Genomic DNA, 14,189 nt, shown 5'->3' on the forward strand with positions numbered 1-14,189 from the left:
GTCAAAACTCAAAAGTTGTCCCGACACATTTTATACCGAGCACACATACGGTCCGTACAATTTATACGGTCCGTATGTGTGACGTATAATGTTTCCAAAGTGGAGTCTCTTCTCCGACAGTTATACGGCCATACATACGGCCCGTATCTTTTGTACGGTCCGTATAGTGGACCGTACAATCCATTGTTTTTTCGAATCTCGTTCTCGTCGACTCGTTTGATCCCCAATCCTTATGGAACCTTCTTAACACTTGTTTAACACCTCATTAACAATCTAAGGGACGTTATAGCTCTTCTCCAAATCATCATTAAACCATCAATAATTCGTTACTCATAAATCCTTTTCGATACATAACGTATACCTCGCCTTCTCTTGGCCAACTTTCTCGTCTAACCTCGAATGTCTTTGAAACCATAATTAGGGTCATCAAATGTCATTCCTTACTTATTGAAATATCGGATACTTCGTGCTCTTCGTTAGCCTATTCACTGTGCATCAACGAAAAATTTTCCGAGGTGTAACATTCTTCCCCCCTTAAGAACATTCGTCCTCGAATGTTAAGTTCTCGGGGATTTTATAAAAATTTCGCCAGAGTTTCCCCTGCAATATGGCACTACCATCCTGTCACAACAGCCCATAATAATAATGCCTCACAGGGCCACAACATAATAGCAATAGAGTTTGGCCACACACGACCCAACTGCATAAAAGGAAAACATACATACCTGATGATCTTGACATCTCATCTTGGATTTCTTCAGGGGCTGAAATAAGTGCGGATACTTGGATTTCATATTTTCTTCCGCTTCCCAAGTCATTTCTTCTCGGTTGTTATTTTGCCATAAGACCTCAACTGAGACTACTTCTTTATTTCGAAGCCTCCTTACTTGCCAATCTAATATGGCAATGGGTACCTTTCCATAAGTCAACTTTTCTGTTACTTGAACATCATTTACTGGCACGATCCTAGTAGGATCTCCAACATATTTATGAAGCATCGAGACATGAAAAACTGGGTGAACTGGCTCCAAATTAGGAGGTAGATCTAAATCATAAACCACCTTGCCTACTTTGCGCACAATCTCATGAGGCCTAATGTATCGGGGACTGAGCTTCCCCCTTTTTGCCAAATCTCATAACGCTCTTCGTTGGCGACACTTCTAAGAATACCCAATCTTTCGTTTGAAGTTCTAAGTCTCGTCGATCCTTTTTCTTGCTCAATAATGATATTAAGTCTCACTTGGTTTGCAAATTTATCCCACTTGGCTTCATTGGCGACGTATAAATACTTTGCAAGCTACATAATCGTTCTTGAATGATTCGTGTGCATACACCTCTATACATATACATGTATCCATATCCGTATACATATTCGTGTCCATATTCATATCCATAGCATACCCAACCTTGAAGGTTCGGTGGTTTTCGCATACCCGGCCACGACAAGGCTCGGTGTCATACATACCAAAACTCTTTTGTCTATCTGCAGTAACTTATCTCGTCATGCTCTCTTCCTTCCTTTATTTTTCCCTTGATTATCATATCTTATGTTCCACTATAGAAAACCTTAGGTCCTTTTCTTAATTGTCGCTTATAAATCGTAATATTATTAACAACGACTCTACCCTTAGTGCCTTTGCCTCTATTCTAATTATAGCATCGCCATCTTTTACACTATCCCTTGAGTTATTTGCTCTCAATGTCACATGGTTCAAGGTATTCGCGAATGATTTCCAAGACAGTCTCAGATGCCTGCCCAATTCGTGTTCGTTTATTTACTAGTTATTAGACTCATTTTTGCGTAACTCTCACTCTTTGTTTTAGAGTGTATATCTGTCACATCTTAGGGTCTATCGTTTCAATCTCTATACTTTTGTTCTCTTTACTCGCTCCCCCCTTTAAGGGCTTTGCCTGTACCATTTTCAAATCCGTTGCCTCACCTTCAAATCTTGAATTCATATATCCCTTACTATACTACATCTTATTCATGCCGTTTCCCATGATTTATAGCTACGATGATTCATGTGTGAAGTCTTAACATACTCATCCTGCAGTTTTGTAGTCAAGTAATACAACCGACATAGCAATCCGAACAAGGATGTATTTTACTTAGCTCATCTGGTAGTTATGAGTCGATGTCTAGATTCGCTCCAATTAACAACTTTTGTTTCATGGGAATGCTCACAATAGTAGTATGTCTAGCAATTCGTACCATCCATGTAATGTCACACATCCCATTCTTCGATACCCAGAGTTCACTTATAGCATCATCTTTCCCTTTTCTTCCCATCTCAAGTTATTTCTCTCTTTCCTACAATCGATTTATAGCAACCGTAAATGCATTTTCCCTTAAACCCGCCATTTTTGTTTTCAAGGATCTAAGTCTCATACGCCACTAATACCCCTTATGCCTCACACTCTTTTACTCTTGTGTTGCACTCAACATTGATTCCGAAACCAATCATAATCATGTTGTATTTGTCGTTGCTAATAGCCTTACTTTATCGCTTCATCATCGCACGGTAAACATGTAATTCATGGTCACATTTTTTTTTCCTCCAACTTATTCTTTTATATACTTTACTCGTTCTGTCTTAGTGGAGGATATTCGTAGGAGATGCGTCTTCTTTTTCTCATAATATGACTATTTCTTAAGCACGCGTACTTCGTATATCTCCTCTTCCTTCTATACCCGTACTTATTCCTTTACATTCTTTCCTCCTCAATTTATCTTATTACCTCCCTTTTTACAATCAATCCTTTATTTCTCGCACAAGGAATCCTATTCTTAACTCGCACCACTTTGTCCTTTAGAATATATTGCCCTTATACACTCCGTTCTCAATCACTCTGCCGGCCTTCTCTCTTCTCTTCATAACAATTTCGTCTACGGTTCCCGCAATTTCTTTTAAATTTGGGAAAATTTCAGCAAGGTTTCTCTTGTAAACATAACAATCCCAAACCCGCACATAGCCCAAAAGAAAACACGTCCCATGCCTTAATAGGACATATATCGGGACACACATAATACGCAACTCAAAGAACACAAGATCACTTACCATTAAAGGATATAAATAATAGAGCTTGTCTCATAAGTTGTTCCTGCACACTCGGTCTAGAATTCTAATATATATATATATATATACATACACATATTATTATTATATCTATATTTTTTTTTCACACACTGTCAATCAGCTTACTTGTAAATCACGATTCCGGCTATCACTAGGTCGTTAACAAATATAGTCATCTCAATTTGTTGGGTTGGCTCAGATTTTTCCTCTCAACACAATCATCACATCGGGAGTAATATATGACAGCGTAGGACCCGAATCAATCGGCGCATGCATGTCATAAGAGATTACTAAAAATATACCTGGAACAATATCAGGGGCATACTCAAAATCCTGTTGCCCAGCTAATGCATAAGTATGGCGCTAGGATCCACTCAGACTAGGCATTTCTCTTTGATCTCTATTACTACCTGCTACTATCTGCGGCCTCCGCCTAGGGGGCGTACTGATGATGAAGAGCCAGCTACCACTCCCGTAGACCGAACCTTATCTTTACCACGTAGCGATGGACAATCGCGCCTAAAATGGCCTGGCCGAGCACAGCATAACAAACATCTGAACCCAAGCGGCATGGTCCAGAATGTAACTTCCTGCATTGACTACATCGTGGCACAATGTGACCTCGTCCGGCTCGAATCACCCCTATTCCGAGAATTAGGAACTCTGAGACTCTGGGGCGACCTAGAATTAGTAGATCCATCAAACACGGGTCCAAGAAACTGTGGAGAAGCGCTAGTTGTCGAGCGAACAGAGTGCCTGGAGAATTGTTGTCTCGGAGCGCCCCTAAACTCTCGATCAAACCCCGGAGAATTAACTCTTTTCTCCGACCCCCGTTACCGTGGCCCACATCCTGCAGATGAGCTTGGGCGGCTACTAACTGAGTCAGTAAAAGAATGACCTGTCTCATCTCTTGGCCCGAGGCATCTGGAGGAGGGACTAGGGGTGCGGGAGCTAAAATTGAGGCTCCCCTCTGATCCTTTAAAGTGGGCGAGGTACGGGAAAACCGAGATAGGGCCTTATTTTGGGGTTCACTCTCCTCCATATCCGTAGATGGCCCCCGTTCCAGCCCTTCTGCAATCACTGCCTTGCCCTTCTGGGCTGCAGTAGCTTTTCCTTTCATCAACTTTGCTAAAATCATAAATGCACCATTAGGGAGGGGAAAATCTTATAACATGGCTCTATGGCATGATCTAGTAAGAAGAAGAATGGTCATTTTGCCTAAATGACCTGTAGCCTCCTGTTTATTAGTGTGGCGCGCAACACACCATAAACAAGACTCTACTAGACACGCTCGTAGACACTTCCTAGATCGAACCGCTCGATACCACTTTTGTCACGACTCCGACTAGGCCATGACGGGTACCCGGGGCTAACCACCGAGAACCACTCATTCTATTACTCATCCTGCATTCATTCATATTTCTTATGCTCATAATCATAGAAAGCTATTTTCATTTGAAACATATTCACTTTATATACATAAGCCCTTCGGCTATCAAAATAATATATATACACATACGATGGGAAACTGTGAGACCATACTACTCACACATACGTATCTACGAGCCTCTACTAGAGTACTAGACATATGGACGGGACAGGACCCCGTCATGACCAAAACATATATATACCAAAAGAATAAATCAATGGCACCTCCGGAACAATGGAGTGCTCTCGCCGCCCTAATAGCTCCCACGAGTCTGGGTCGCCTCCCTGTCTACCTGTGGGCATGAACACAGCGTCCAAAGAAAATGGACGTCAGTACGAACATTGTACTGAGTATGTAAGGCATCAACAAGAATAATACATAATAGAAGCATAAGGGATAGCATAAGATAAAAGAATTGTTCATTTCTCATAATACCTTTTTGAACATTCGCCATACGTACTTACCCCTTTATTCCTCTAAAGATACACTTGTTACATCCACATGCTTACATATGCAATAATTTACAATGTAGTACAGCCACGTACCCGACCATATAGGCTCGGTATCATCCGTACTCGACCCTACCGGGACTCGATAATATCCGTACTCGGCCCTCCCGGGACTCGATGCTATCCGTACTCGGCCCTTCCGGGACTAGATGCTATCATACATACATACATATACTTAATGTTACCATACATCTATCATTAAAGCATATATTAGAACATTAACGACAACCATGGCGAAGTCGGGGTGACATGAGGTCATGGACCCCCGATTCTTTAGACTTAATTTATCATCATCAATTATCATACTCGTGTCTTACCTCTTTTCTTTATCTCATACATATGTAGCTCCTTACAGTCATAGACTCATCATCATCACTATCGTGCTCATAATGTGTCTCTTATCTTTATCTCATGTGACCATTCATGAACATAGACTCTTGGTTCTTCGGAATGTAGGAGATTCATGGAGAAGGAGGGAAAATCGCGCCATAAAATTCATGCCCAAAAAGGAAGGGACTAACATCATAAGGTGGATCTAGCAACAATGAATAATATCAAGGAATCGTATGAAGGTCATTAGCTTTGTAGAAACATCATATCATGATATTTAGGGTCCCTAGACTTGGGCTTATCATCATATGCGCAACATACCTCTTAACTTTCTCTCATGAGAGCTCTTTATAACGTAGACTCATCATTTCCGATACATACATATATGTAGAGAAGTCATAGAAAGATTCATACCATAGAGTCATGCCTTAGAAAGAAAGGACTAGCCTTACGTAACTCTTTCATTTAACAATTCTATCACTTGATTGCTCTTCTTCAACGCTCACGTTTCTACCTTCAAGAGATTCACATCAACATTAGCTAATCGATTATAAGAACGTGCTTACTAAAGCTAGAGAAAATTGGGCAAAGCATTTCCTTTGTTTATACAAATTTCTCCATATTCCATATCAACTCCCAAACATCCATAACAACAATCACAATATTATAGGCAACAATCATCATTCATCTACATTATCCACATTTCACAATTTCACTTCAATTCCTCCATAATCATGGTCATAGTTCACTATTACGTTCTCTCACATAAAGTGCTTATCCCATGTTCTAAATATCATTCATAACATACTTACAATCACGACATATCAATAATCATGACTCAATCCAAGCTACTACTCAAAAGTGACACTATTCCCACATTCATGACCCATTTTCTATACTCTTTTACAATCCAAGTGTTTCAACTTCTCAATACCTTAAACAACATGAGAATACCATAAAACTTACCTTAGATAGTGTAGGAGTAAGCCTTGAGTGGAAATACTTCTCTTGCACCAAAACCCTAGTTCACTTCCATATGAATTTCTTGGCTTGGATGAACTTCAATGTTTTTTATACACTTGATTCTTGTTGGTTTGATGAAATTGATCATAAATTTCTCTTGGATTCTTGTATGGGAAGTGTGGAGAGTGTTCTAGAGAGTTCTTGAGGTGAGGAGAGGGAAATGAGAAGATGGGAAATGAAAATAATGAACTTGGGTCCCTTATTTAAAACTCAAAAGCTGTCCCGACACATTTATATGGACACACATACGGTCCGTACAATTTATACGGTCCGTATGTGTGACCGTATAATGTTTCCAGTGGAGGCTCTTCTCTGGACAGGTTATACGGCCATACATACGGCCCGTATCTTTTGTACGGTCCGTATAGTGGACCGTATAATCCATTATTTTTTCGAATCTCATTCTCGTCGACTCGTTTGATCCCCAATCCTTATGGAACCTTCTTAACACTTTTTTAACACCTCATTAACAATCTAAGGGACGTTATAGCTCTTCTCCAAATCATCATTAAGCCATCAATAATTCGTTACTCATAAATCCTTTCCGATACATAACGTATACCTCGCCTTCTCTTGGCCAACTTTCTCGTCTAACCTCGAATGTCTTTGAAACCATAATTAGGGTCATCAAATGTCATTCCTTACTTATTGAAATATCGAATACTTCGTGCTCTTCGTTAGCCTATTCACTATGCATCAACGGAAAATTTTTCGAGGTGTGACACTTTATCAGAGATGATAGATATTGGAACACCGTGAAGTCGCACTATCTCTTTAACATAAAGCTTTGCATAATCTTCTACTACATATGTAGTTATGACCGGTAAGAAATGAGCTGACTTCGTGAGTCTATCCACAATCACCCATATAGAATCATACCTACATCCAGAACGGGGTAAGCCTGTAATGAAGTCCATTCTAATTACTTCCCATTTCCAAGTTGGAATTTCTATAGCTTGCAACAATCCACCCGAATTTTGGTGCTCAATTTTCACTTGCCGTTGCGGGGACATTGAGCTACGAATTCCGCTATATCTTTCTTCATCCCATTTCACCAATATATAGATTTAAGATCATGGTACATCTTCGTTGTTCCGGGTGAACGGAATAACGGGAACAATGGGCTTCTCTCAATATTTGGTGGCGTAATCCTGCAACATCAGGAACACATAACCTACCTCGGCATCAGAGAACTCCATCTCTAGAAATCTCAAATGATGACTTCTCCTTCTAAGGGAGTGTATTTCTGTAATGAATTAGCATGAGATCTTCGTATTGTCGCTCTTTCACTTCCACTACTAGTGACGAGATCGCTAAATTTTGAATGATAGCTCCCATACTACCTGAGTCCACTGCTCGAACTCCTAGGCTAGCTAACTGCTAGAGCTCACGAGCTATATCTCTTTTCTCTGGCTGCACATCGCATAAACTTCCCATGGATCTACGGCTAAGAGCATCGGCCACAAGATTTGCTTTCCTGGGATGATACAGGATGTCAACATCATAGTCTTTCAACAATTCCAACCACCGCCGTTGCCGTAAATTCAATTCTTTCTGCTTGAAGATATACTGAAGGCTCTTATGATCTGTATAAATATCAACGTGGACGCCATACAAATAATGTCTCCGCATTTTCAATGCTTGAATCACTGCAGCCAATTCAAGATCATGGGTCGGATAATTTTTCTCATGTTTCCGCAACTGCCTTGAAGCATACGCAATCACCTTACCATGTTGCATCAACACACAGCCTAGCCCAACGCCTGAAGCATCACAATAGACAACATAACCTTCCGATCCCTTCCGGGAAGTGTCGGGGGCGAGTGTTAATCTATCCTTTAGCTCTTGGAAACTACGTTACAAGCATCTCGTCCATTGAAATTTAGTTAATTTCCGGGGTTAACTTCGTGAGTGGTGCAGAAATAGAAGAAAAGCCTTTTACAAATCTCCTGTAATAACTTGCTAATCCTAGAAAACTACGAACCTCTGTAGGGACTATGGGCCTTGGCCAAGTCTTCACGGCCTCAATCTTTTGGGTATCTACTCGAATACCATCGGCTGAAATAATATGCCCCAAAAAGGTCACTGAGTTCAACCAAAACTCACACTTAGAAAATTTGGCAAATAACTCTCGAGTTTGAAGAACTCTAAGAACAGTACGCAAGTGATCCACATGTTCTGCCTCGGACCTAGAATATACCAGGATATCGTCGATGAACACAATAACAAATAAATCTAGGAAGGGCCTGAACACGTTGTTCATCAAATCCATAAATACTGCCGGTGCATTAGTTAGCCCAAACGACATTACCCGGAACTCAAAATGGTCGTATCTGGTTCTGAAAGTTGTCTTAGGAATATCTTTCTCCCTAACTCGCACCTGATGATACCCGGATCTCAAATCTATCTTTGAAAACCATTTGGCGCCTTGTAATTGATCAAATAAGTCATCAATCCTTGGGAGTGGATATTTGTTCTTGATCGTCACTTTATTCAGCTGCCGATAGTCAATGCACATTCGCAAGGAGCCATCTTTCTTTCGCACAAACAACACGGGTGCTCCCCACGGGGAAGAACTAGGCCTAATAAAACCTTTCTCAAGCAAGTCCTTCAATTGCTCCTTCAACTCTTTCAACTCCGCGGGAGCCATTCTATAAGGAGGAATAGATATGGGCTTGGTATCCGGTAGCACATCTATAGCGAAATCAATCTCCCGCTCTGGAGGGAGGCCTGGAAGCTCTTCCGGGAATACATCCGGAAACTCATTCACCACGGGGACAGACTGAAGAGTTGGCGGTTCGGCTTCTACATCTTGAACCCGAACTAGATGGTAAATACAACCTTTTGTGATCATTTTCCTTGCCTTTAGATAGGAAATAAACCTATCTTTCGAGGACGCAAGTATTTCCTTCCATTCTAAAACCGGTTCTCCGAAACGGAAGCGAACCATTTTCATTCTACAATCAACATTGGCATAGCAAGAAGCCAACCAATCCATGCCCATGATAACATCAAAGTCCACCATTTTTAACTCATGTAAATCAACCATAGTACGATGGTCACAAATCACAACTACACAATTTCTATATACTCGACTAGTTATTACCGATTCACCAATGGGTGTAGATACCTCAAAAGGTTTGATCGACTCCGGTTTGACCCCAAACCGACCCGCAATATATGGAGTAACATATGACAATGTGGAGCCCGGATCTATCAAAGCATATACATCATGAGAAAATACCGATAATATACCTGTGACGACATCGGGGGAAGACTCAAGATCCTGGCGTCCCGCCAAAGCATAAATACGGTGCTGAGGACCACTAGAACTGGGGGCTCTCCCTCTGCCTCTACCATGGCTGACTGGCGCATGTGAACCTGGCCCCATAGGGTGTATAGATGATGAAGACCCAGCTGCCGACCCTGAAGGCTGGACCCTACCCCTGCCACCAACCGAGGGGCAATCACGCATGATATGGCCTGGCCGACCGCATGCATAGCAAACCTCTGAACCTAGTCGACACTGGCCCCAATGTAACTTCCCGCACTGGGAACATCGTGGCACGGGTGGCCTTGCCTGACCCGAATCACCCCTGAACTGAGAACCTGAAGCCCTGAAACTCTGACTCGGCCCGGAATAAGTAGATCTATCAAATCTCTAGCCTGTAAACCGTGGAGGCGCACTAGTCATAGAATGGCCTGAATGCCTAGAAAACTGTTGTCTTTGCCCTCCTCTAAACTCACTCGTCAGACCCGAAGATCTAGCCCTCTTGCTATACCCTCTATCATGCTCACGCTCACTTCTTTGTTGTTGTTGGCTTTCCTCCAAATTTTGGGCATGGGCTTGAATGCGTGAAATATCCATGTTGTCCTGAAGGGACGCAGTCAAGCACCTATCCATCAAATGTGGCCCTAGGCCTCTCACAAATCGGTGCACTCGGTCACCCATATCCGCTACCATGGCTAAAGCATACCTAGCCAAAGAATTGAAGCGGAGACTATACTCTAAGGCACTCATACTTCCTTGCCTAAGATTCAAGAACTTATCGGCTCTAGCCCGCCGAACCTCTGGAGGTAAGTAATGTCGGAGGAAGGCATCCACAAATTCTTGCCATACCGGGGAGGTGCATTGACTCCCCATGAAGCCATCCAAACCGTATACCAATGAACCGCGACATCCCGGAGTCTATAGGATGCTAACTCTACCGATTCAATGTCTGAAGCATGCATTAACCGAAGTGTCCTCAACATCCCATCAATAAAGTTTTGAGGGTCCTCATCCGGCTTTGACCCAAAAAATTTCGGAGGGTTCAAGCTAATAAAATCACGGGCCCTTGCACTAACAGCCCTATCACCTTGCCCTGTACCTTGCCGCTGAGTCTGAGCGGCAACCAACTGAGTAAGTAAATGAATGGCCTCTTTTACATCTTGGCCCGAAGCATCCGGTGGAGGAGCTGGAGGTGCTGGAGCTGGGGCTGAGGCTCCCTCATGCTCCTCAGAAATAGGCACTGAGTGGGAGGACTGAGATTGAGCCGCATTCTGGGACTCACCTTCCTCTATATCCGTTGGCGGTGCTCTTTCAGCCCGCTTTTCTGCCACTGTCTTGCCCTTTTGGGCTGCCGTAGCCTTTCTCTTTACAGGCATTTCTGAAATACATAATACACGGTTAAGGAAAGAGAAATCCTTATATTATGGCTCTATCGCACGATCTTATGAAGAAAGAAGGTCATTCATTCCTAAAATGCCTGCAACCTCCTGTTTATAAGTGTGGCGCGCAACACACCCATAAACAAGACTCTACTGGACACGGCTCGTAGACACACCCTAGGACTTAACTACTTTCGATACCACTTTTGTCACGACCCAACCGGAGGGCCATGACGGCACCCCGGTGCTAACCCACCCGGGCACCTCTTATCGTACATTCACATTCACATCTAGGTGAGCCACATAGCTTATTCATAATTTCTATACATCAATATGCTAATCTCATGGGCAACAACACATTTATATCATCATCAACAACAATGCCCATATCCATGTACACAAGCCGACGAGGCTATCAAAATGATATACAAAATATGAGCCGACAAGGCCGCAAGACATCTAACCATACACAACGTCTACGAGCCTCTAAAAAGAGTAGGTAACATCATATAGGCGGGACAGGACCCCGCCATGCCCATATGTATGTACACAAAAGAATAATACCCAAAAGTTGTAGCTCCAGATGAAATGGAGCTCTTCTATGTAGTCCCTGAATAAGAAATCTATGGATCAAGCCTGTCTCCCTGTCCACCTGCGGGCATGACGTAGCGTCCACAAACAAAAGGACGTCAGTACGAATAATGTACTGAGTATGTAAAGCATAATCAACATCATAGTAGGAGCATAAGAAATAGCATAAGAAATAGCATAAGATATAGCATAAGATGGGAGAATCAGGAGGTAATAGAGCCATTTGTACCTCTAGTGGCCATCATCATATTTACTTACTTGTCTTTCATAGGGACCTTCCATTTCTAATGCTTACTCATGCATATATATATATATATATATATATATATATATATATATATATTATATATATATTTATCCATATCATACCCGACCACAAAGGTTCGGTGTTTCACATACCCGGCCATGACAAGGCTCGGTGATTATACATACCGGCCCTACCAAGGCTCGGTGTTATCCGTACCCACTAATGCGGTGGTGCGCGCGCGATAGGTATCATACCGGCCATATAAGCTCGGTGTTACATAATAGTCATACATACTTAGACACGTATACATAAAAGTCCATAAGTATCATCAACATCATTGCCATCATCGTTTTCGTTACATCTATCCTTAGAGGATCAACTATCATATAAAGGAGGTACTAGAATCGTGAAAGTATCGAGAATCATGAGCTTTGGTAATCTTAGAGATAGAGTCATTTGGAAGACATTATGGAACTCATGAAAGGATATATATAGCAAAGGAACCATGCCTTAATGAAAGAAGGGTTAGCCTTACATACCTCTTTGTCTTCTTAACTACTTAACGTTCACCGTCGAAGCTTGAACAATCTACATTTAGAAGGATTCATACCATGGTTAAGCCTTAATGATACTCTTAAATTCAAACTAGAATAATTCATGATCTAATGAAAATTGGGCAGCATTTCCCCTATTTCGTCAACTTCCACCATATTACAAAACAACTCCCAACAGCCACAATGAATCCACAATATCATAATCAAGTAATCACATTCCATTAAGCCTTCAAAATTCATCCTTATGTTCAACTTATACCAACAACCTCACACCCATTTTAGCACATTTTCATACAATGCTTCCTTATCACTATTACTACCTTCCATAACAAGATTATATCCATATTATACTAAGAATCATGACTCAAGTTAGCTTACTACTCAAAAACATCATAAAAGTTACATTTAGCCCTCATTTTCTACTTTCTTCTTCTACCCAAGTTCTTCAACAACCAAGCATTCATGATAACATGAAATAAGCATGAAAACTAACCTTTTATCTCATGGGAATGAGCTTTGGAGCAGCTATCAACTTATGTGAAAACCCTAGCTTCAATACTCAAGAATCTCTTGTAGTCTACTAACCCTAGGAAGCCTTCTAACACATGAACACTTTGATTCTTGCCTCTTGATCTTTGTTTTCTCTTGGATTGGGGTGGAATATGCTTGGAGAAGGGTTTTGAGCTCTCAAGACTTGTGGAAAATGAAAAATGAAATAAATGAACAAAGGCCATCTATTTATACAAAAAATAAAAATTCTGCCCGATGGACTTATACGGACCACTTATACGGTCCGTATAATATTATACGGTCCGTATAAGTGGACCGTATAACACCACCATGGGAAAGTCCCTTTCTGATATAGGTCAAGTTATACGGACCCCCTTATATGGACCGTATAAAGTTATACGGACCGTATAAGTGGTCGTATAACACCACCAAGAAAATGAGTGAAGGTCATGTTATATAACCCTCCTTATACGGACGTATAAAGTTATACGGACCGAAACTTTCTCTCGAAACTTCTCTCGTTGATTCGTTTGACTTCCAATCCTCGTGGAACCTTCTTGGCACTTACATAATACTTCATTAACCATACAATAGGCCCTATAGCAGCCCCTCAAGATCATTCAAATAAATATTAGCTCAATTATAGCGAAAACCTTCCGAACACGACTTATATTTCACTTCCTTCAACAAACTAAATTTCACATATTCGTATGACTTCAAAATCTTATGGTATGCACTTTAAGTTATCTAATACTTCCCTTAATCTCGTAAGGATTTCATAATCACCTTAAGCTCACATTAGCCTATCCACAAGGCAACAAATCCGGAATTTCCGAGGTGTAACATTCTTCCCCCCTTAGGAACATTCGTCCTCGAATGTTTGGTTCTTGGGGATTCTATAAAAATTTCGCTAGAGTTTCCCCTATAATATGGCACTACCATCCTGCAACAGCAACCCAAAATACATCGCCTCATAGGGCTACAACAACAAAATCAATAACCATGGCCACACACGACCAGGAAAGCATCAAGGAAAGCACTACATACCTGAGGATAATGGCGTCTCTGCCTGAGTCTCCTCTGGGGGTGAAAATAAATGCGGGTACCTGAACTTCATGTCTTTTTCGTCTTCCCAAGTCATTTCCTCTCTATTATTATTTCTCCATAAAACTTTAACTGAAGCTACCTCTTTGGTTTTGAGCTTCCGTACTTGCCTATCTAAAATGGCAATAGGGACTTCTTCATAAGATAATTGTTTAGTAACTTGGA

This window comes from Lycium ferocissimum, chromosome 12, assembly GCF_029784015.1.
Source record: "Lycium ferocissimum isolate CSIRO_LF1 chromosome 12, AGI_CSIRO_Lferr_CH_V1, whole genome shotgun sequence".
NCBI classification, from domain to species: domain Eukaryota; kingdom Viridiplantae; phylum Streptophyta; class Magnoliopsida; order Solanales; family Solanaceae; genus Lycium; species Lycium ferocissimum.